We start from the raw sequence: 6,105 nt of genomic DNA, 5'->3' as shown, positions 1-6,105 counted from the left end.
AACTTTTGAATGAAGCTGCATTGTCTAGCGTCTTTCTTTCAGTTCTAAATTGTGGTTGAAATGTGGCACAGAAGCTGTGCCACATGCCAAAATGTAGCATAATGGGCAAGAAATGTTTGCCACGGATATCTGCTCGGTTACGTGCCTGACACACACTACAATGCTGAAAAGTGTAGGCAACTACTGTGCCCCTGAGGAAAGGCAATTTGTAACCTGCAGTACAGAGGCAGTGCTCTGAATGCCATAAGTACACTATAAGCAAACAGGCAAGAATCCGTTGTGCAATTCCGACAAAATCTTGCAGGGACTCCACGGTGACACAAAATGACTGCATGTGCGACGGATATGTTAAGATGCATGCATTCCGGGCTGAGGAGCTTACTGATATCCTGAATTGGTTAATGTAAGCTGTGCTGTAAAGTAAGCACAAAATGAAATTCTAGTTCCTTCGTTGTTTTTGTAACAGACTATAGACACAAACACAAAAATTACTTTTCATAACAAAAACCTTGTTTTATGCTAGCCATCACTCTCTCCATCTTGTCCTCCTCACAAAATTGAGGCAATGCTGATATGTGCCGGATACTCTCCATTTTATGTTGAAATAGTGCTACTAAATGTTCGTTCCCACACAGCAAGGTCTGCTGGTATAAGGTAGAGGTTAGGGCAGCAAACGTTATCATCCGCGATCAAAACTTAATGAACTAGAAGTTCTTATGCACTCTTAAACACTACAGTAATTTACCTTCAGTGGCAAGCACGACGCTGCTGCCTTTGCAGCCCCCTCAAGGCTGCCTCCTGTGAGATCCCTGGTTGCTGCCACTGCCACGAAACTTCACCAAGAGTGCTGCAAAAGTATGCAGCGAACTGGTCCCTGGTCGCAGCAGCATCATTGTGGTGATTGCGTGCATGCGTCGGAGCTAGTGGGAAGTACCGAGGCTCGGAGTTATCCCCCAACACCCTCTGGATGCCTTGCCGCCAGCGTCCTTCCACAACATTCCCCAACATGTCCTTTCTGTCTGCAAAGGTCTGAGGCTGAGGGTTTCGAACTGCCAGGAAGTTGTGGAGGACACAGACAGCCTTTACAATGTAGTCAACGTTCTCGGGGTGCAGGGGGATAGTGCGCAGAAGTATACGCCACCTGGCTGCGGTGATGCCAAAGGCATTCTTGGCACGCCGTCTGAAAAAAAATGAATGCATTTAAAACCATAACAATCTCCAAAGAAAGGCTGCACTATGTCCAATGCATTTATTCATTAACAAACACATGTAGAGGGGATACAGAGATGGTAACAGAAACACTAAAGTTATGATACAACGGAATTTTGCTCATTTGTACCAACTTGCTTGCTTTGAACTTTCCAATTGTTCAAGCTGATGCTATTGTCCCGTCAGTATGACGTTTGTTTCAAAGGCTTTCATTCATCTGAACTCTGGATAATATCTTTCGACTGAGGTCTGTTTTCTACCACTTTCTTTCAATGACAATTTACCAAGCTTAATGAAATAATAGCACAACTTACCGTGCTCTACTTAATCTGTAGTTGAACACCCTCTTCTCGTCATCCAGCTGCCTTGATGGGTAAGGGCGCAAAAAGTCTGTTCGAAGCTGAAAATCTTCATCGCCCACAAATGCGTAAGGCGCAGTCGTTGCCGTCCCAGGAAGTTTTTAAGTTGTGGAATGGGGAGGCGTCCTTCAATGAGGTCATATCCAAAAGCACTGTTCTTGAAAGTTCCGCCATCGCTGTGCCGACCTTCCGCACCCACATCTACAAGTATGTACTTGCAGTGGCTGTCGACGACAGCCATCAGGACTATGGAGTACGTGCCCTGAAATGAAAAGCATAGCACTGACAATCACCACAGGCGATAAGACATGTGAGCCTAAATGCTCAATGTGGCGATGGCCAAGGCGTGACTGCATGCTATAAGGCATGATAGAGTCATGTGCCCAATTAATCGTGATAATGATCGAATTATCTTTTGCCTGTGTGAATATCTAAGCTGATAGGAGGCTGTGATCATCACGTTGCAGCAATGCCTGTGCCTTTTACGGCGGCACGTACGACTGCCTGCAAACAAGAGGCTGCTCGTCAGAGCGAATACCAAGAGAAATGAAGCACACAGCCAGATCACTTACACTTACATTGCCTTAGTATTAGCAAACTGGGGATACTTGCACGACAACACAGAGTGATAGCAAGTTTGCATGACGTAATAAGTCCAAACAAAGGCACCTACACACGAACGAGCGAAGTAGAGATGAGACAGAGTGCTCTCTCTAAAGAAGGTCAGGCTAGTTGGTGCTTTTTATAAACGGGTTGTGACATGGTAACTAGTGCTAAAAACACAAGGGACAATGTGTGTCCCGTTGGTATCTTGTCGTTGCCCCTTGTGTTTTTCAGTGCTAGTTACCATGTCGCACTGTTGTCTCGGCTCTCCTACCCTTGTCAGTGTGTAGGTACGTTCTTTTAGCCTTATTACGGGGAATCTTGAACAGTGTTTGTTCCCATGCCAGCCTATGAATAAGTCTAAACAAAGCTGCCTTTTATCAAGCGACGTGCCTTATTTGTCGCATTTTCTTTTCAGTTAGTTAAATGTAGTCAAGAAGCCACGGGGATTAACCAGTGGCTAGCCCACACGATGCAGTCGCCTGAATAGCACTGTTTAAGCAATCTAAGCTCTGAGGTCAGGCGCAGTCGCAGTGGAAGTGAAGCTAGTTGAGAGAACAGCGTGCAGTCAGAGCTCTGTGGAAAGGAACCAGCAGCAATCTAGTAACTTGGCGCAACGAGAGACGGCGCGGTAAACTAGTGCCCTGCCCTCGTCCCGCAGGCGCCTGCATGCTTGCTTTTCTCTGCTGAAATAGTTGCGCCTTACGAGAGTTGAGCTGCAACGCTCACGAGCAAGACTTGTGAAGCGTAATAAGCTTCTGACAAACCAGCTTGAGGGAGGCAAGAAGGAAATGGTGAAGCTACAAGAAGAAGACGTCACAGAAAGGTTTGCAAGCTCTTGATGTGCCACCAGCACAGCTACTTCTTTTGAGGGGATGTATTTCTGCTGCCAAATGCACAACCAAAGAAAACAGAAAATATGCACACGACTGGCTCCTACTGTGCCTGCCCCTCAATATACGAAGCCCTGCTAAATATTCTTTCTCGCGAAGTAGTAGCATATTACCGCTTCCCTGTGTGTCCACAATAAGGAGGCACACAAGTATGGTTGGCTTATACAGTTTTATTCACGCAGAGGTGCACCTCGACATTATAATGCAGAGCCAACTGTCGAGTTTACGCTTTTTCTTAACGACATATTTGATGCCCTTAACCGCCACTTCATAGCAGAAGGCTGCACTATCGGATACAAGGACTTTGTAGTAACTGAGAGTTCCTCCAGGTGGCTCGACAAATGGGAACAAGAAGTTCCCATTGGAGACATTCCCACACTATCTCCGGACCCAGTCAACTGCAGAGGGATTGCTAGCGACATTAAAGTCAGTTAAAGAGCTGTCCGCTTACCTCCTGCCGGAATGCGAGTTCAAATATATTCTCACAGCTAAGATGAATCAAGACCCTTTGGAATGCTTTTTAGGAATATTAAGGAAAGCAGGAGGACAAAATAAAAACCCGACATTTGCAACTTTTTTGCCGTTTTGCCGAATGCTTTCACTGCAATCGTTCTTGAAGCCACAACAGTTTGGGAACTGCACAGCTGCTGAAAGTGGCCAATCTGCTTTTGTGACTTTGGCTGACTTTACAGGTATATGCAAGAGATCAGCTGTAAAACGGCCGAAAAAGGTGGAAGAACTGAGACATAAGCTGGATGGTGTGATAGCAAAGGAAGCTGCGGTTGCCGCCTATTGGCCCCGACATTACGGTGATTTCAAGAAGGGCCTGACGGCATATTTTGGCTTGGAGCTCCCGCCGACTCTCTGCACTCCTGCTCCGGACTCAGAAACACCGCCGCCACAAAACTCATGACCACTGGCCGAGTCACCCCTCATAGCTGCTTCGGCTTTCCCTCCGCCCGCTCCTCCGTCGTCGACCCTCCCCACACCTGTCTCTCCACTATCGCCGCCACCGTATGTGCCCCGCCCATGGTTCGGCAAGTGCCATGCAAGCACGCGTCGGTCTCTTGCCAACCTTCTCCACCAGCTGCCTCAAACTACACCCCGATCTCTCTCAAGTTTGCTATTTGAGGTCCCGGCTAGCCGCGACTGGTGAGCCTGTGGAGCGGGCTGTCGGCGTTGCTGGCCAGGCCGGTTGCCGAAAGCGGTCTTTGTGGCGCGAGCGAGATATTCTTCATCAGTGCCACTAACGATGCCAGCGCTGTTGTAAAGTATTTGAGCACGATCACTGCAATGCAACTGTTGTTGACTGCATTATTTATTATGTTACTGGATTCGTAACAAGGAAGCTAGTCAATCACAGTGCATTGTTTGCAAAGAAGCAATTAAAGGACACAAAGGCATCTCAAAAGCAGCTGAAGTTGACCTTGCGAACTGGAAGACGAGAGGGAGGCTAACGCATCCAAATGCACACCTTTTCCAGCTTTTCAAACATACTGTGCAAGAGTTTGAGAAGTATGCAGACCAGAGGGATGCATATGGTAAGACTACAGATAATGTGCTGGTACATCCTGAATTTCCTTTCCCCTGTAATCTTCGCAAAGGCAATATTTTGGCCAAGTTGTTGAACTTCTATGTTTGTCTGCGCAGGCATCAATTCTGCCGACAGCTAAAGACTAAGAATGAAAATAAAAGCCAGGATTTGCAAAAAATGTCTAAGCTTGTTAGAGCTCGTGCATCAGGAATACATCGGTGAACAGGTTCCACTTTGTATTTCTCATAAGCTATAAATTTGTGTCAGTGTTTCAGTTCTACTTCCGTGAGTAAAATGAATCACTTCGCATATTAAGTTGAGTGTTTGCAACGTGTTGCATATGGGAAACAAGATCCCATGAAGATGTTTTGCCCAAGACTGGACATCCCTTCTTGGTGGTACGCAAAGTCGTTGGTACATCAATTTCTCTTAACATTGCTACATGTCATTACACCGCTTGACAACACTCTGCAAAGTAGGTCTTAACAGATGAACATAGCACACATAAAGCAGCACGGACTTGCTTTGTCAAGACAGGCGGAGCCTTGTCATTAAACCGCCTTCATGTCGAAACATTCTACTGGTCATGTGCAGTTTTACCTTGTAGTTGTAGTACCTGCTCCCGGAATTGGGAGGGCACATGATGGCCCCGTGCTTCCCGTCGACCGCTCCCAAGCAGTTTGGAAACTGCCAACGCGAGGCAAAATCCTGGGCAATCTGCTCCCATTCTGCCTTCGTAGGTGTCTGGAAGCAGTCAGAAGCACTCTTGTAAGGTGGACGGTGGCAATCTTGAAATGTGTCGGGTGGCAAAAAGCCAACATCCAATAACAGATATGTGCAATGCGATTTTTTTGTCATTCCTCCTGTTAATTTGGTGTTCTTTCATGCAGTGCGACAAACATGTAGCAGTGCAATCATAGAGTAGTGAATAAGTTAAAGGAAACAATTTTAAATTGGCTAGTTGTAAACTGGGACAGTGAAACCAGGGCACAGATAACTAACAAACAGTGAGTAATAGACCCTCTCGGAAAGCGGCCATGAAGATGGGAACATAAAAAATTGCCACATTAGACAGCACATCAGTAAGACACCAACAACACTGACTCTCAAAGCGGAGTGGGCATACATTAATGAAATCATGCATCTGTTTAACCATCCAGCACCTGAAAGGAAGTGCAATGAGTGAAACATTTTGCTGCAAATGTCCACCTCACCCGCATGAAAAGATCTTTCAGCCGTCTCCAGATGGCCCGACATGCTGCGTGGATGCAGCGCCTTGCAGTCTCTATCCCCACACAGAATGCAAGTGCAACGTTGTCTGACCTTGCACCTCCAGGTTCACTTGTATTTGATCACTGTGTGAGTGTCCCAGTTTCATAACCAGCTTTTCTAGAGATATGTGAGGCCAAGCACTTTCACGGTGTGAAGCTTCCAGATTCTGGCAGTGCTAGATTACAGGTATAGCATATTTATGCATTCAAAATTTTCCACTACGACCAACATGACA

General features: G+C 46.4%; 1 pseudogene; it reads right to left on the bottom strand.

The window, feature by feature from the left end:
* Positions 1–747: 747 nt before the first annotated feature.
* Positions 748–5,879, bottom strand: LOC144130234 (uncharacterized; annotated as a pseudogene).
* Between the last annotated feature and the right edge of the window lie 226 nt (positions 5,880–6,105).

Source organism: Amblyomma americanum, chromosome 4 (genome assembly GCF_052857255.1).
Source record: "Amblyomma americanum isolate KBUSLIRL-KWMA chromosome 4, ASM5285725v1, whole genome shotgun sequence".
Lineage (NCBI taxonomy): Eukaryota > Metazoa > Arthropoda > Arachnida > Ixodida > Ixodidae > Amblyomma > Amblyomma americanum.
The sequence above is the reverse complement of the archived record's forward strand: the minus strand, read 5'-3'. Positions and strand labels throughout refer to the sequence as shown.